Source organism: Pristiophorus japonicus, chromosome 11, assembly GCF_044704955.1.
Source record: "Pristiophorus japonicus isolate sPriJap1 chromosome 11, sPriJap1.hap1, whole genome shotgun sequence".
Taxonomy (NCBI): Eukaryota; Metazoa; Chordata; class Chondrichthyes; family Pristiophoridae; genus Pristiophorus; species Pristiophorus japonicus.
Genome location: NC_091987.1, coordinates 23520640 through 23539499, shown reverse-complemented (window position 1 = coordinate 23539499; position 18860 = coordinate 23520640). Strand labels below are relative to the sequence as shown.

Sequence of the window (18860 nt, the reverse complement as noted above, 5' to 3'; positions counted from 1 at the left end):
GGCAGCCGAGTTTTGGATGTGCTGACGTTTATCCACGTGCACAATGTAGTGAGCGTTGGCGGGTTATGTGGCAGTGGTGGGAATCATCATCATCATAGGCAGACCCTCGGAATTACTGTCTCTGTCACAGGTGGGGCAGACAGTGGTTGAGGGAAAGGGTGGGTGGGACTGGTTTGCCGAACGCTCCTTCCGCTGCCTGCGCTTGGTTTCTGCATGCTCTCGGCGATGAGACTCGAGGTGCTCAGCGCCCTCCCGGATGCACTTCCTCCACTTAGGGCGGTCTTTGGTCAGGGATTCCCAGGTGCCGGTGGGGATGTTACATTTTATCAAGGAAGCTTTGAGGATGTCCTTGTAGTGTTTCCTCTGCCCACCTGGGGCTCGCTTGCCGTGAAGGAGTTCCGAATAGAGCTCTTGCTTTGGGAGTCTCGGGTCAGGCATGCGGACAATGTGGCCCGTCCAACGGAGTTGGTCGAATGTGGTCAGTGCTTCGATGTCAATCACAGTCGAGGCAAACCCAGTCCGCACACTAGATCCACACACACACGCACTGTCCACAGGAACTCTCCCTCTCCTGACTCAGGGACAGTGAGCAGTCTGGGAGGTGCCCATTGTCCCCGGCAGAACTGGCTGCCCACTTTTCTATTTGTGAATCATTCTCACACATTCCAAGGTTCTGCCAAAAAAATAATGCTGTTGACTGCTGCGGGGAGCAGTAAATGTGTATTAAACTCCCGTCTGAGTCACACCTGGTAAAACAGGGAGGTAATGTGACAAAATGGGGATTATTGACATATCTTAAACACATTCAGTAATCTTGGTTGAAGCGAAATCGTGCCGCAACATGGCGGTGAAGTCCAACACCTGGCATCTCCCTCACACCGAGAGGTCGCTTGCACCCTTGTAGGGGTTTCCTTAAAGAGAGAATTTGATCATAAACAAAGCATAATCGCACGCCTTTTAGAGATTAAATCAAGACTAACAGAGACAATTTGTTGAAAGCAATTTACAGCTCACTCTCAGTAATTTACAGACCGCCCCGAACCCCTCGATTAGATTCCAGCCTGTAACTCACTCCCGGGTATCTGTTATTCTATATATAAACTCCCCGAACCCCTCGATTAGATTCCAGCCTGTAACTCACTCCCTGGTATCTGTTATTCTATATATAAACTCCCCGAACCCCTCAATTAGATTCCAGCCTGTAACTCACTCCCGGGTATCTGTTATTCTATATATAAACTCCCCGAACCCCTCGATTAGATTCCAGCCTGTAACTCACTCCCGGGTATCTGTTATTTTATATATAAACCCCCGAACCCCTCGATTAGATCCCAGCCTGTAACTCACTCCCAGGTATCTGTTATTCCATATATAAACCCCCCGAACCCCTCGATTAGATCCCAGCCTGTAACTTACTCCCGGGTATCTGTTATTCTATATATAAACCCCCCGAACTCCTCGATTAGATTCCAGCCTGTAACTTACTCCCGGGTATCTGTTATTCTATATATAAACTCCCCGAACTCCTCGATTTGATCCCAGCCTGTAACTCACTCCCAGGTATCTGTTATTCCATAGAAAACCCCCCGAGCCCCTCGATTAGATCCCAGCCTGTAACTTACTCCCAGGTATCTGTTATTCCATATATAAACCCCCCGAACCCCTCGATTAGATTCCAGCCTGTAACTCACTCCCAGGTATCTGTTATTCTATATATAAACCCCCCGAACCCCTCGATTAGATTCCAGCCTGTAATTCACTCCCAAGTAGCTGTTATTCTATATATAAACTCCCCGAACCCCTCGATTAGATTCCAGCCTGTAACTCACTCCCGGGTATCTGTTATTCTATATATAAACCACTGAACCCCTCGATTAGATCCCAGCCTGTAACTCACTCCCAGGTATCTGTTATTCTATATATAAACCCCCGAACCCCTCGATTAGATTCCAGCCTGTAACTCACTCCCGGGTATCTGTTATTCTATATATAAACCACCGAACCCCTCGATTAGATCCCAGCCTGTAACTCACTCCCAGGTATCTGTTATTCCATATATAAACCCCCCGAACCCCTCGATTAGATTCCAGCCTGTAACTCACTCCCAGGTATCTGTTATTCTATATATAAATCCCCCGAACCCCTCGATTAGATTCCAGCCTGTAACTCACTCCCAGGTAGCTGTTATTCTATATATAAACTCCCCGAACCCCTCGATTAGATTCCAGCCTGTAACTCACTCCCGGGTATCTGTTATTCTATATATAAACCACCGAACCCCTCGATTAGATCCCAGCCTGTAACTCACTCCCAGGTATCTGTTATTCTATATATAAACCCCCGAACCCCTCGATTAGATTCCAGCCTGTAACTCACTCCCAGGTATCTGTTATTCTATATATAAACATCCCCGAACCCCTCGATTAGATTCCAGCCTGTAACTCACTCCCAGGTATCTGTTATTCTATATATAAACTCCCCGAACCCCTCGATTAGATCCCAGCCTGTAACTCACTCCCAGATATCTGTTATTCTATATATAAACTCCCCGAACCCCTCGATTAGATCCCAGCCTGTAACTCACTCCCAGGTATCTGTTATTCTATATATAAACTCCCCGAACCCCTCGATTAGATTCCAGCCTGTAACTCACTCCCAGGTATCTGTTATTCTATATATAAACTCCCCGAACCCCTCGATTAGATCCCAGCCTGTAACTCACTCCCAGATATCTGTTATTCTATATATAAACTCCCCGAACCCCTCGATTAGATCCCAGCCTGTAACTCACTCCCAGGTATCTGTTATTCTATATATAAACTCCCCGAACCCCTCGATTAGATTCCAGCCTGTAACTCACTCCCAGGTATCTGTTATTTTATATATAAACTCCCCGAACCCCTCGATTAGATTGCAGCCTGTAACTCACTCCCAGGTATCAGTTATTCTATATATAAACCCTCCTGAACCCCTCGATTAGATTCCAGCCTGTAACTCACTCCCGGGTATCTGTTATTCTATATATAAACCCCCGAACCCCTCGATTAAATCCCAGCCTGTAACTCACTCCCGGGTATCTGTTATTCTATATATAAACCCCCGAACCCCTCGATTAGATCCCACGCTGTAACTCACCCCCGGGTAGCCGGTATTCAATATATAAACCCCCCCCGAACCCCTCGATTAGATTCCAGCCTGTAACTCACTCCTGGATATCTGTTATTCTATATATAAACCCCCCGAACCCCTCGATTAGATCCCAGCTTGTAACTCACTCCCGGATATCTGTTATTCTATATATAAACCCCCCGAACCCCTCGATTAGATCCCAGCCTGTAACTCACTCCCGGGTATCTGTTATTCTATATATAAACCCCCGAACCCCTCGATTAGATCCCAGCTTGTAACTCACTCCCAGGTATTTCTGCTCCAATGCCTTTCCCCGTAACTTGTTCCAAAACTCGGCTGCCCGTGTCCTAACTCGCACCAAGTCCTGCTCACCCATCAGCCCTGTGCTCGCTGGCCTTCATTGGCTCCCGGGAGAGTGACATGGCCTGTCCTGGGCTGAGCACGAAGGGCCCCGCTTTCAGTTGGCTGCTGAGTGTCACCTAATAAGAAATAAGTCCGTGCTAATATCAAACTGTTTCTTCCAGTCATGAGTACCTGCGGAGAGAATGAACTGCAAACCTTCGCTGCAGATTGAGTTCCCAAATGCGGTGCAGTGAGGCGAGAAGCAGTCTGGTCTGGCCCAGTCTCTGGGGTCCAGGCGTCTGTCAAAGCCCCAGTGTCCATCAGATACAGCCTGTCCCCCGAGACTGCAGCCAGCCTTGCAAAACACACAGACAAGCAACACTGCCTTTCATACCAGGGACCAGAAAGCTAATTCCTCCTCAGACCTACTTTTGGAACTGCAACTGAATATTTTCCCAACCGTTGGTAATTGTAAACCTGGCTAAAAGAAAGAAAGTTTGCATGGACACCTCAGGACAGCCCAAAGCAGTTTATGGTCAACAGATACTTTGGACTTGATGTCGCAAATGAGGCAGCCAATGTGCACACAGCAAGATCCCACAGATAACAATGTGGTAATCACCAGATAATCTGTTTCAGTGATGTTGGCCCCCAGGACACCGGGGAGAACTCCCCTGCTCTTCTTCAGAATAGTGTCATGGGATCTTTTATGTCCATCAAAAAAGGGAACATAAGAACATAAGAAATAGGAGCAGGAGTCGGCCACCTGGCCCCTTGAGCCTGCTCCGACATTCAATAAGATCATGGCTGATTTGATCATGGACTCAGCTCCATTTCCCAGACTGGAACAATTCATACAGGGCAGGCACTCCTTAATAGCCTGTGTACATACTATGTACAGTTTAAATATTCCCAGTCCAAAAACAGCATGATTAAAGCCATTTTCAGCGGCCATTAACTTCAATTGCCATTGTCACCGGTGACTTTACTGGCTAAAACGAATTTCCCCCCTAAAGAGCCTGCAGGGGGATATAGACAGGTTGTGAGTGGGCAATTAGGTGGCAGATGGAGTATAATGTTGGGAAATGGAGCTATTCACTTTGGCAGGATGAATAAACAACAGAATATTTTTTTAATGTTGAGAAACTATTAAATAAGAACATAAGAAATAGGAGCAGGAGTCAGCCATTTGGCCCCTCGAGCCTGCTCCGCCATTTAATAAGATCATGGCTGATCTGTTCATGGACTCAGCTCCACTTCCCTGCCTACTCCCCATAACCCTTGACTCCATTATCGCTCAAAAATCTGTCTATCTCCAGCTTAAATATATTCAATGACTCAGCCTCCATAGCTCTCTGGGGCAGAGAATTCCACAGATTTACAACCCTCTGAGAGAAGAAATTTCCCCTCATCTCAGTTTTAAATGGGCGGCCCCTTATTCTGAGAATATGTCCCATAGTTTTAGTTTCCCCTATGAGTGGAAACATCCTCTCTGCATCCACCTTATCGAGCCCCCTCATTATCTTATATGTTTCGATAAGATCACCTCTCATTCTTCTTAACTCCAATGTGTATTGTCCCAACCTGCTCAACCTATCTTCAAAGTCAACCCCTCATCTCCGAAATCAACCTAGTGAACCTTCTCTGAACAGCCTCCAATGCAAGTATATCCTTCCTTAAATACGGAGACCAAAACTGTACACAGTACTCTAGGTGTGACCTCACCAATACCCTGTACAGTTGTAGCAGGACTTCTCTGCTTTTAGACTCTATCCCCTTTGCAATAAAGGCCAACATTCCACTTGCCTTCCTGATTACTTGCTGTACCTGCATACTAACTTTTTGTGTTTCATGCACAAGGGCCCCCAGGTCCCTCTGTACTGCAGCACTTTGCAATTTTTCTCCATTTAAATTATAATTTGCTTTTCTATTTTTTCTGCCAAAGTGGATAACCTCACAATTTCCCACATTATACTCCATCTGCCAAATTTTTGCCCACTCACTTAGCCTGTTGGTATTCAGAGAGATTTATACCTCCTCTGGGGCTTTCCCCATACATAACAACATAAGAACAAAAGGAATAGGAGCAGGAGTTGACCATACAGCCCTTTGAGCTATTCAATAAGATCATGGTTGTTCATCGACCTCAACTCCACTTTCCCGCCCGATCCTCATATCCTTTGATTCCCCTGGACTCCAAAAATCTAGCGATCTCAGCCTTGAATATATTCAGAGACTCAGCGTCCACAGCCCTCTGGGGCAGGGAATTCCAAAGATTCACCACCCTCTGAGTAAAGAAATTTCCATTCACGTCTGTCTTAAGTGGCTGACCCCTTATTGTGAGACTGTGACCCCTGGTTCTAGACTTTCCAGCCAGGGGAAACATCCTCTCAGCATCAACCCCGTCAAGCCCTGTAAGAATGTTGTATGTTTCAATGTGATCACCTCTCATTCTTCTAAACTCCAGAGAGTATCGGCCCAATCTACAAAATTACATCTTAGTCATCGGTGTTTGACTCAGGCAATTGCTTTGCCTTTATAGTGTACTCCTGAGAATTCAAAGTGTTTTTTTGTGTAAAAACATATTGTATTAGCCAAAGTGAATTACAGCAAAACAGGAACTTAGTGGCAAAAACCAGATCTTTCAATTCAATTGACAAGTAGACTAGGTGGGTGCACGACTGTACTTTATAACCAGACTTATCCCATTTCACAGCGTGCTGTGTGATCACACACACGCACAGCCGTAGGAACAGAAAACACTGGAAACACACCACAGCACTGTCAGCATCTCAGGGCAAACAGAGCGTCATAGCTCACCAGGCTGCTGGGGACTGGGGGTCTCCGTTACTGGGGGTCTCCGTCACTGAGGGTCTCAGTCACTGGGGTCTCAGTACCTGGGGATCTCAGTCACTGGGGGTCTCCGTCACTGAAGGTCTCAGTCACTGGGGTCTCAGTACCTGGGGATCTCAGTCACTGGGGATCTCAGTCACTGGGGGTCTCAGTCACTGGGGGGGTCTCAGTCACTGGGGGGGGGTCTCAGTCTCTGGGGGTCTCAGTCTCTGGGGATCTCAGTCTCTGGGGGTCTCAGTCTCTGGGGATCTCAGTCACTAGGGGTCTCAGTCACTGGGGGTCTCAGTCTCTGGGGGTCTCAGTCTCTGGGGGTCTCAGTCTCTGGGGATCTCAGTCTCTGGGGGTCTCAGTCTCTGGGGATCTCAGTCACTGGGGGTCTCAGTCTCTGGGGGTCTCAGTCTCTGGGGATCTCAGTCACTGGGGGTCTCAGTCTCTGGGGATCTCAGTCACTGGGGGTCTCAGTTTCTGGGGATCTCAGTCACTGGGGGTCTCAGTCTCTGGGGATTTCAGTCACTGGGGGTCTCAGTCTCTGGGGATCTTAGTCACTGGGGGTCTCAGTCTCTGGGGATCTCAGTCACTGGGGGCCTCAGTCATTGGGGGTCTCAGTCACTGGGGATCTGAGTCACTGGGGGTCTCAGTCATTGGGGGTCTCAGTCACTGGGGATCTCAGTCACTGGGGGTCTCAGTCACTGGGGGTCTCAGTCACTGGGGGTCTCAGTCATGGGGGGTCTCAGTCACTGGGGGTCTCAGTCTCTGGGGATCTCAGTCTCTGGGGGTCTCAGTCACTGGGGGTCTCAGTCTCTGGGGAACTCAGTCATTGGGGGTCTCAGTCTCTGGGGATCTCAGTCACTGGGGGTCTCAGTCTCTGGGGATCTCACTCTCTGGGGATCTCAGTCACTGGGGATCTCAGTCTCTGGGGATCTCAGTCACTGGGAGTCTCAGTCTCTGGGAGTCTCAGTCTCTGGGTGTCTCAGTCACTGGGGGCCTCAGTCATCGGGGGTCTCAGTCACTGGGGGTCTCAGTCATTGGGACTGTTTTCTTTCTAACACAACCCGCTTTCACTTTTCATCATCGGGGTCCTGGACGATAGTATTTGCGGTGAAAAACATTTCTAACTGCTACACATGGGTCGCGATAGAACTCACCCAAATGCCCTATTCTTCCCATAGGTGCAGCCATCTGGACTTCAAGTTCAGGCAAGTGTGCTTGTCATTTACCTGGGATTTTTAGCTGTGCTGCAAAACAAAGAACCTCGCAAAGTTTCTCTGTTGTTTGGCAGGAATCATCCACCAACATTTTCAGCTCGGGAATCCGATTATCCTATCCTACGTTGCCAACGTGATATATTCTTTAAGACATCACAAACATACAGACTACAAGATGGCTTTACAGGAACGTGTCATGTGACCTTGTCACACGACGCTTTTATTGTATTTACACGAGTAGTTTCATTACCACAGTAGACCACGAGGGGGAGCTCTATATTACAGCAACGATGAGGGCAGTGTGTATGATGTAGTATATATGGGTTTTAGCAAGGCTTTTGATAAGGTCCCACATGGCAGACTGGTCACAAAAGTAAAAGCCCATGGGATCCAGGGCAAAGCGGCAAGTTGGATCCAAAATTGTCTTCGGCAGGAAGCAAAGGGTAATGATTGATGAATGTTTTTGTGACTGGAAGGCTGTTTCCAGTGAGGCCCTATAGGGCTCTGTACTGGTCCCTTGCTTTTTGTGGTATATATCAATGATTTATACTTGAATGTAGGGGGTATGATTGAGAAGTTTGCAGATGTTACAAAAATAGGCTGTGTGATTGATAATGAAGAAGAAAGCTGTGGACTGCAGGAAGATATCAATGTACTGGTCAGGTGGGCAGAACAGTGGCAAATGGAATTCAATCCAGATAAGTGTGAGGTAATGCATTTGGGGAGGTCTAACAAGGCAAGGACATACACATTAAATGGTACAACACTGAGAACTGTAGAGGAACAAAGGGACCTTGGAGTGCAGGTCCACAGATCCCTGAAGGTAGCAGGCCAGGTAGATAAGGTGGTAAAGAAGGCATACGGAATACTTGCCTTTATTAGTCAGGCATAGAATACAAGAGCAGGGGGATTATGCTTAAACTGTATAAAACATTGGTTAGGCCACAGCTGGGGATTTCCGAGGATGTTGCCTGGACTGGAGAATTTTCGTTATGAGGAAAGATTGGATAGGCTGGGTTTGTTTTCTTTGGAACAGAAGAGGCTGAGGGGAGATCTGATTAAGGTGTATAAAATTATGAGGGGCCTGGATAGAGTGGATAGGAAGGACCTACTTCCCTGGTGAGACCACACCTGGAGTATTGTGTACAGTTTTGGTCTCCTTACCTAAGGAAGGATATACTTGCCATAGAGGGAGTGCAACGAGGGTTCACCAGACTGATTCCTGGGATGGGGAGATTGAGCAGACTAGGCCTATATTCTCTGATCTCATTGAAACATACAAATTTCTTACAGGGCTTGACAAGGTAGATGCAGGGAGGATGTTTCCCCCGGGCTGGAGAGTCTAGAACCAGGGATCACAGTCTCAGAATAAGGGGTCGGCCATTTAGGACTGAGATGAGGAGAAACTTCTTCACCCAGAGGGTGGTGAATCTCTGGAATTCTCTGCCCCAAAGTAACCTTAAAATTATAGACTCATAGAAATTTACAACACGGAAGTAGGCCATTCAAAATTATGAGGGGCTTTGATAGGGAGCAGTTGATTCCAGTGGCAGGAGGGTCGGTAACCAGAAAACATCGATTTCAGATAATCGGCAAAAGAAGCAGGGGGGGAGATGAGGAGAATTTATTTTACGCAGCGAGTTGTTGTGAACGGGAACGCGCTGCCTGAAAGGGCGGTGGGAGCAGATTCAGTAGTAACTTTCAAACGGGAATTGGATAAATACTTGAAGTGGAAACATGTGCCGGGCTGTGGGGAAAGAGCGGGGGGAGTGGGACTGATTGGAGAGCTTTTTGAAAGAGCCTGCACAGGCAGGGTGGGCCGTAAGATTCTGTGATCAGTGGGGTGAAAATTCACACTGACACAATGGACATAGCCTGCGAGTGCCTGATCTCTGACCTCACTGCACGTGTACTCAAACCCTGAGAAACTCTCAAACAAACTCTCCGAACAATACCAGTGCTTGAGATGAGAAGTGCCCGAGTCCTGGCTTCAAACTCCTTCATTCCCACAAGCAATAAAAGAGCGGTGACATAACCTGCGAGCGACTGTGAGCAGGAGTCGGGCACAGCACACTCAGCTGTCAATAAATTCTCATCATCTCCTTTCATTTATACCTATTAATATAATGACCTTTTATGTTACACCATTAAGCGCGCACATTAACGTGCTGTTGGCCTGTTGAGACTAGCAGTGAGGATACTCATTAACAATGAACCATATCCAATTCTATTTTATTATATTCGGTATTATTTATTTGACATAAAACGGTGAAGTGCGGGCTGCTAACGGGCGTGAAGAGAATCCGCAAACCGATGGTGCTGGAAAATCGACAACGATGCTTATCAGGGTACCATGGCAACCAGCTCAGGTTGAAATAAAACACCTGCAAACCTCGTCACTGCACCAGCAGAGTCCCAGCAGCCTGGTGAGCTCTTCCCCCAGAATCCCAGCAGCCCGGTGAACTCTTCCCCCAGAATCCCAGCAGCCCGGTGAGCTCTTGCCCCAGAGTCCCAGCAGCCCGGTGAGCTGTTCTCCCAGAGTCCCGGCAGTCCGGTGAGCTCTTCCCCCAGAGTCCCAGCAGCCCGGTGAACTCTTCCCCCAGAGTCCCAGCAGCCCGGTGAGCTGTTCCTCCAGAGTCCCAGCAGCCCGGTGAGCTCTTCTCACAGAGTCCCAGCAGCCCAGTGAATTCTTCCCCCAGGGTCCCAGCAGCCCAGTGAGCTCTTCTCACAGAGTCCCAGCAGCCCAGTGAGCTCTTCTCACAGAGTCCCAGCAGCCCGGTGAATCCTTCCCCCAGAATCCCAGCAGTCCGGTGAGCAGTTCCCCCAGAGTTCCAGCAGCCTGGTGAGCTCTTCCCACACAGTCCGGTGAGCTCTTCTCACAGAGTCCCAGCAGCCTGGTGAATCCTTCCCCCAGAATCCCAGCAGTCTGGTGAGCTGTTCCCCCAGAGTTCCAGCAGCCCGGTGAGCTGTTCCCCCAGAGTTCCAGCAGCCCGGTGAGCTCTTCTCAGAGTCCCAACAGCCCGTGAATCCTTCCCCCAGAATCCCAGCAGCCTGGTGAGCTCTTCTCCCAGAGTCCCAACAGCCCGGTGAATCCTTCCCCCAGAATCCCAGCAGCCTGGTGAGCTCTTCCCACAGAGTCCCAGCAGCCGGTGAGCTCTTCCCCGAGTCCCAGCAACCCGATGAGCTGTGCCCCCAGAATCCCAGCAGCCCGGTGAGCTCTTCCCCCAGTGTCTGAGACCCCCAGAGTCCCAGCAGCCTGGTGAACTGTTCTCATAGAATCATAGAAATTACAGCACAGAAGGAGGCCATGCCGGCCCATCGTGTCCGCGCCGGCCAACCAAGAGCTATCCAGTCTAATCCCACTTTGCAGATCTCGGTCCGTAGCCTGCAGGTTACGGCACTTCAAGTGCACATCCAAGTACTTTTTAAATGTGGTGAGGGTTTCTGCCTCTACCATCCTTTCAGGCAGTGAGTTCCAGACTCCCACCACCCTCTGGGTGAAGAAATTTCCCCTCAAATTCTCTCCACCAATTACTTTAAATCTATGCCCCCGGTTATTGACCCCTCTGCTAAGGGAAATAGAGGCAGAAACCCTCACCACATTTAAAAAGTATTTGGATTTGCACTTGAAGTGCCGTAACCTGCAGGCTACGGACCGAGAGCTGGAAAGTGGGATTAGGCTGGGCAACTCTTGGTCGGCCGGCTCAGACACGGTGGGCCGAATGGCCTCCTCCCGTGCTGTGAATGTCTCTGATTCTATGATTTTAAGGTTATTTCCCCTTGTTCTTGATTCCACCACCAGAGGAAATAGTTTCTCTCTATCGAACCTGTCGAACCATTTTAACATTTTAAACACCTCAATCTCCTACACTCGAGGGAATACAGGCCTAGTTTATGCAACCTGTCCTCGTAATTTAACCCTTTTAGTCCCAGTACCTTTCTGTAATTGGTCTGTTCATCCCAAGTCGCTCCTGTTTCCCCCATTCCCCCTCCCCCAGCACCCCCTTCACGTCACGGTCACCTCAAGCCTCGATGGTCCATGCCATCAATTGGGTGGCCAACCCTCCCTTAAACACAAAAGGATAGTATGCAGGTACAGCAAGTGATCAGGAAGGCCAATGGTATCTTGGCCTTTATTGCAAAGAGGATGGAGTATAAAAGCAGGGAAGTCTTGCTACAGTTATACAGGGTATTGGTGAGGCCACACCTGGAATACTGCGTGCAGTTTTGGTTTCCATATTTACGAAAGGATATACTTGCTTTGGAGGCAGTTCAGAGAAGGTTCACTAGGTTGATTCCGGAGATGAGGGGGTTGACTTATGAGGAAAGGTTGAGTAGGTTGGGCCTCTATTCATTGGAATTCAGAAGAATGAGAGGTGATCTTATCGAAACGTATACGATTATGAGGGAGCTTGACAAAGTGGATGCAGAGAGGATGTTTCCACTGGTAGGGGAGACTAGAACTAGAGGGCATGCCTTAGAATAAGGGGCCGCCCATTTAAAACTGAGATGAGGAGAAATTTCTTCTCTCAGAGGGTTGTAAATCTGTGGAATTCGCTGCCTCAGAGAGCTGTGGAAGCTGGGACATTGAATAAAGTTAAGACAGAGATTGACCGTTTCTTAACCGCTAAGGGATTAAAGGGTTATGGGGAGCGGGCGGGGAAGTGGGGCTGAGTCCATGATCAGATCAGCCATGATCGTATTAAATAGCGGAGCAGGCTCGAGGGGCCGTATGGCCTACTCCCGTTCCTATTTCTTATGTTCTTATGATTGCCCTGGAGCCTGCAGGAATTGAAGATTCATCTCCAGGACACTGCCCCGAGCAAAACCTGGGAGAGAAAAATCATAGGGCTGTTAAAAAATTGGGTTTTTACAAAACTTCTTTCAACTCTTTTGATTATTACCTCTAAACATATTAGACATGGGGAAGTAGCCTGAGTGACTGATAGTCGGGTAATGGAGAGTCTATTTGCGTTCTGATTGGTTGGGGGAAGGCAGGGTACCGTGAGGATGGACACGTCAGGCATGTGGGGGTAAGACTCCGGGGGTTGGGCATGTCAGGTGACCAAAGGCGTGAGTGTGGGGGTGGGACTCCGGGGGTTGGGCGGGTCAGGCGACCAATGGCGAGGGAGTGGGGAGGGTCATGTGATGAAATCTCCAGGAGTACGTCGAACGAGAATTGGCAAGCTAAGTTATGAAGCCCAAAGCTTCAGCCTGGGTGGAGCTGGGACCTCCTGTCTGCAGCCCGCCTCCGTCCGAGGAGCACGCAATTCCCGTGGTCCCGAGTGTTGTAGCTCTGTCTCCGGCATGGGGCGCGCGTCACACAAGAGGAAAGGAAGCAGTTTGACAGGACACTAAGCCGCAGCACAAAGCCCCAGGTACAACCCCAGGCTGTGCCGAGTTTACTGGTTTCAGGCAGTCCAGCACTTGCAATGCTACTGCTGGCCTTAGTGTGTCAGGATTCTGGTGGGGGAGGGAAATCAGCCTTTGACATACAGAAGTTGCTTCAATCGTCGCTGGGTCAAAATCCTGGAACTCCCTCCCTACGAGCACTGTGGGAGCACCTTCACCACCATCATCATCATCATAGGCAGAAATCGAGGAAGACTTGCTTCCACTCTAAAAGTGAGTTCTCAGGTGACTGAACAGTCCAAAACGGGAATTACAGTCTCTGTCACAGGTGGGGCAGATGGTAGTTGAAGGAAAGGGCGGGTGGGGAGTCTGGTTTGTCACACGCTCCTTCCGCTGCCTGCGCTTGGTCTCTGCATGCTCTCGGCAATGAGACTCGAGGTGTTCAGCGCCCTCCCGGATGCACTTCCTCCACTGAGGACAGTCTTTGGCCAGGGACTCCCAGGTGTCAGTGTGGATGTTGCACTTTATCAGGGAGACTTTAAGGGTGTCCTTGTAACGTTTCCTCTGCCCACCTTGGGCTCACTTGCCGTGTAGGAGTTCTGAGTTGAGCGCTTGTTTTGGGAATCTCGTGTCGGGCATGCGGACGATGTGGCCCGCCCAACGGAGCTGGTCGAGTGTGCTCAGTGCTTCGATGCTGGGGATGTTAGCCTGAGCGAGAACACCGATGTTGGTGCGTCTGTCCTCCCAGGGGATTTGCAGGATCTTGCGGAGGCAGCGCTGGTGGTATTTCTCCAGCGATTTGAGGTGTCGTCGCTGGATCAAAATCCTGGAACTCCATCCCTAACAGCACTGTGGGAGCACCTTCACCACACGGACTGCAGCGGTTCAAGAAGGCGGCTCACCACCATCTTCTCAAGGGGCAATTAGGGATGGGCAATATTTCTCGGCCTTTTGGCTAAGATCTGCATAACTAACCTGACCAGCCACCATGACTTCCGGGTGGTTTCTCCCTGGTCAGGAAGGTATATGCTTACATTTTTGTAAACAGGAGGTGGGTGGGATGGCTTGACCCATCCACCTCCACGGAGGTGTGTGGGGGACCTGACCCATCCACCTCCATGGCACGAACCTGGTATTGCAGTACTTCCAGGAACGGTGCAGTGGCTCTAGGCCTTTTGGCTAAGAGCATTGGCGCAGAGTGATCCTTGACTGGTGCAGGGTGACCTCTGGCGTTTGTGACTTGACAAAGAATTGGAAACGATTGGCTACGAATTTATTAAAAAAAAAAAAAAAAAAAAATGCTGGCCTTGCCAGCGACGCCGACATCCCGAGAATAAAAAACGAAACATCCCGACATCAAATAAAACAAAAATCCACCAGTGTTCCCACTCCTTCAGGGACCCAGCCGGGAGTGTGCCAACGTGTGGATGTGTGGCGAGCACAGTGTTGTGTCATGGTGCAATAGCTACTGACCTTCACCACTGTCGCTCGTGCCCGAAGCGGGGCCTTTTAGGTGAGGCTCCAGAATGGGAGTGGTTGCCATGGATATGCAGCCCAGCCTGAGCTGGGAAGAGCTGTGCAGCGTGACTATATCTGCTCTGAGCTGTACGCTGCCACGTCCTGATGTGGGTCAGTTGGTTTCGAGGCTGGTTAGGATGGACCTGCGAGCGAGTACCCTCGCTGGAGAGTGCAGCGTCTGTGATGGGCCGCACTTTCAAAGGCCGCAGCCCAGCTCCATCTTGCCGATTCTCTGAGCAGTGGCCTTGCGGCGTTATTAGTGCAGTGAGTGGCACAGATTGATGCCGGCTGCATCACTCTCCCACTCCAGGGCTCAGCGTGGGATCGCAGCATCTCTCCGACAGCCTGTGTCCCCTCCGCTGATTGGGGGAAGCCCTGGACTGTGTGCATTGTGCACACTGCGCTCACAGGCTGAGCGCAACATGTGCTTCAATATCCCCTGGCACAGACAGGATTCACCATCACCTCCACAGCCCTCTTCCTCCGTCCATCCTACTCCTGAGCACAAATCCCTCACTTGTGATTCGTCACCAGACGCCGGGCAGCAGAGTTTGCTTCAGCAGAGCAATATGCGCTTCGATATAAACCTCCATATTAGACAGCTGGGGTCGGACCTTACCCCTCCCTACTCGCGACACCCCCTCCCCCCCTCCCTCTCCCCACCCCCCCTCCCCAACCGCCCCACCCTCCTCCCCAACCCCCCCTCCCCCAACCCCCCCACCCTCCTCCCCAACCCCCCCTCCCCCAACCCCTCCCCCCTCCCCAACCGCCCCACCCTCCTCCCCAACCCCTATCCCCTCCCCAACCCCCCCACCCTCCTCCCCAACCGCCCCACCCTCCTCCCCAACCTCTCCCCCCTCCCCAACCCCCCTCCCCAACCCCTCTCCCCTCCCCAACCGCCCCACCCTCCTCCCCAACCCCTCTCCCCTCCCCAACCCCCCCACCCTCCTCCCCAACCCCTCCCCAACCCCTCCCCCCTCCCTCCTCCCCAACACCCCCACCTCCCCAACCGCCCCACCCTCCTCCGCAACCCCCCCTCCCCCAACCCCTCTCCCCTCCCCAACCGCCCCACCCTCCTCCCCAACCCCCCCACCCCCTCTCCCCCCCATCCCAACCGCCCCACCCTCCTCCCCAACCCCTCTCCCCTCCCCAACCACCTCACCCTCCTCCCCAACCCCTCCACCCCCCTCCCCAACCCCCCCACCCTCCTCCCCAACCCCTCCTCCCCCAACCACTCTCCCCTTCCCACCCCCCCACCCTCCTCCCCAACCCCCCCCACCCCTATCACTGCAACCCCCCGAATCCCAACCTACCCCCACCCCATCACTGCAACCTCCCACACCCCCACCCCCCTGCCTACCCCCCACCCGCCCCATGCAGTGATACCCATGCCGGGTGCCAGCCCTGCTCTATGAGCCCGGTGCCCTCCCCGCGTGCCGTGTTGGCGAGGAGGGGGCCAGCTGCCCCCCCACCACTCAGCGTTAACATCAAGCTGTTGCTCAATTAGCATTAATTAGCCTGTGTTGAATTTGAACACATCGTGATTCTGTAGTGAAGGCATAAAGAGGATTTTCTGCAGTTCGCCGGAAGTGATATTGATTGAATTGTAAGAACTATAGGGGTCAGACATCCTTTAAATCTTCATTATAGCCCAACGTGCAATTATTCAATAAGACACGCAGCAGCAAAACATTATTTATAGAGTGGGCTCTCCACAGCTCTCCAGGGACCGCGATCTGCTCTCAGCTCCTGTTCCATTGCTGGCGGAGCAGGCAGGCAGTAATATCAGCTCAGTGTCAGCCTGTGCTGCTGTACAACCCAGCACCCTGTACACACACCCACCCTGCAGCTCACACAGCTCCAGCACCTCGCCATTGCACAATGCTGCTACATCCAAAGCTTTCATCAGCTTCGGGAACAAGTTAACAGCGTTATATTTGGGGGTTTTTGCATGTAAGATTATTAAAAATTCTACCTCCATCTGTAGAGCCTTTCATAACCTCATGTCGAGGAAACTTAGCTTAAATTAACTCAGGCGGAGACTTTCAGAATTTGCTTCGAGAGAAGTTTATTACTAAAACTAGCAAGATATCTTGGAGAGCCCGCTTAGTCCGTACCAAGGCAGAACTCTGAAGTTAACAGGCAAATGTGCTCTATTCTTATACTATTGAAACAGGAAGTTTATCTGTAACTTACCACTCAAGTACATTATTCATACATTCTTTGTAAATGCCATCAAAGCAAGAACTTTATCTAAAACTCGACACATAAACATTATTCATATATCCCGTGAGTACAAAGGTCATCTATTATACATGAGCATTATTCATACATTACAAAGGTCATCCCGGTAGGCACATTTTATCTCTTTCTTGCATAGTTTCTCCCTGTCCTTCTTTTGATACCCAGCTATCTGGATACTCATGTAAACACCAGATAGTCATGTATATAGAATTTTCTGTTCTTTGAGGTTGATAAGGTTCGGTAATTCTCTGGCATGTGAACAAAATCAATTTGTAAATTTTCAAAGGGCATACTTGGTTGGGGTAGATGATCATATTCAGCAGGTGTTTTACCTCTGTTATTTTGTTGACAAATTTGGCATGTTCTAGCAACCTTTTCAATTATCACTGTTATTCCTGGTGCATACCACTGTGCATTAATAGCATGTATCATCCCACAGCCAATGAAGTACTTTTGGAGTGTAGTCACTGTTGTAATGTAGGAAATGCGGCAGCCAATTTGCGCACAGCAAGCTCCCACAAACAGCAATTTGCAAATGACCAGATAGTGGCCCTGGGATCTTTCACACCCACCTGAGAGAGCAGACGGTTAACGTCACATCTGAGAGAGGAGGTTAGAGGCAGAGTGGGCGTGTGTCGAGCCCCCCCCCCCCCTCGTTGTGACTCTGTACAACTGTTATTACTCCTTGTCCTGCCCCCTTCCACATTCACCCCGGGAAGTGGCAGTAAGTGGGGTGCACACCGGGAAAGTCCACTGGGGACCTGGGGCCTGGGAACTGCCACCGCTCGCACACCGCAGGTGGGGTAGGAGCGGGTTGGGGCAGCTGCTGAGGGAGCGGGCGGGGAGGGAGAGGGAGGGGGCGGGAACGGGCGGGGAGGGAGAGGGAGGGGGCGGGAACGGGGAGGGAACGGGCGGCGAGGGGGAGCGGGCGAGGGGGAGCGGGGAGGGAACGGGCGGTGAGGGGGAGCGGGGAGGGAACGGGCAGGACGGGTGGTGAGAGAGTGGGCAGGGAAGGAGCGGGCGGTGAGGAAGTGGGTGGGGAGGTGTGAGTTTTCCCCATTACTGGCAGTTCGGAGGGTGCTGGGAAAATCCCCCACTCCCAGCAACCCCCCCGCCCTTCCCGCTCCCGGGAAACCTGCTCACTCCCAGGATAACACTTCACTCCCGGGAACCGCACCGCCCCCCCCACCCCGCTACCCACTCCCAGCAGATCCCCCCCACTATGTGGGTCCCTTACAGGCTGAGACAGGAGAAATTATAATGGGGAATAAGGAAATGGCTGAGCAATTAAACAAATACTTTGGAATTCTCTGCCCTAGAGGGCTGTGGAGGCTCAGTCTTTTGAGTATATTCAAGACAGAGATCGATCATTTTTGGATATTAAGGGAATCAAGGGAAATGGGGATCGAGTGGGAAAGTGGAGTTGAGGTCGAAGATCAGCCGTGATCTTATTAAATGGCAGAGCAGGCTCGAGGGGCCGAATGGCCGACTCCTGCTCCTATTTCTTATGTTCTTATGTCACTCCCAGGAAACCCCTCCCACACCCAGTAACCCCTCCCCCCACTTCCGGCAAACCCCCCCACTCCTGGGGAACCACCCCACCCACAAACCCCTACCACTCCTACTCTGAGCAAACCCCTCCCACTCCGCAAACCCCTCCCACTCCCACTCTCAGCAAACCCCTCCCACTCTCAGCAAACTCCCCCACTCCCCGCAAACCCCTCCCCCTCCCAGGTAACCCTTCCCACTCGCAGCAAATCCCCTTAAACCCTCCACTCCCAGTAACCCCTCCCCTATACCCGGCAATCCCTCAGGCGGAGGCTGGGGCCCACCCTGAGAATGGGCCAATGACCTGGAGTTGGAGGGTTGACCTGGGGTCAGTGGTGTGCCTGTGCTCTGGCCAGCCCACACTGTGATCTATGGATAGTAGGAGCATGCGTGTGTGCGCACTAGGTCTGTGCAGCAGAGCTTGGTCTCCAGTCGTCTTGGTTAACCCTTGCCACTGGATCAAGACCTAGCTCTGTCAAGCCCGTGTGGTGGCTGGTGTGCAACGGCCACCCCACATTAAAAAAATCCATGCACAGGCATCTACCACCCTTCAGGATGTAGTTCGGGGCCTAGAATGTCAGGTCCCTCATTGAAATACCCGTGAGCATCCCTTTTTGGTGTGGAAGCAAGTCATCCTCGATACGAGGGACTGCCTAATACTATGTTCTA

The 18860-nt window shown here is 51.0% G+C and overlaps 1 protein-coding gene and 1 pseudogene across 1 annotated transcript in view; both read left to right on the top strand.

Moving 5' to 3' along the window:
• The window catches only part of LOC139275513 (cell adhesion molecule 2-like), a 414901-nt gene that overhangs the window by 266300 nt on the left and 129741 nt on the right, over positions 1-18860 (top strand). The gene's annotated exons all lie outside the window — the stretch shown is intronic.
• LOC139276601 (U2 spliceosomal RNA) lies at positions 13817-14047 on the top strand (annotated as a pseudogene).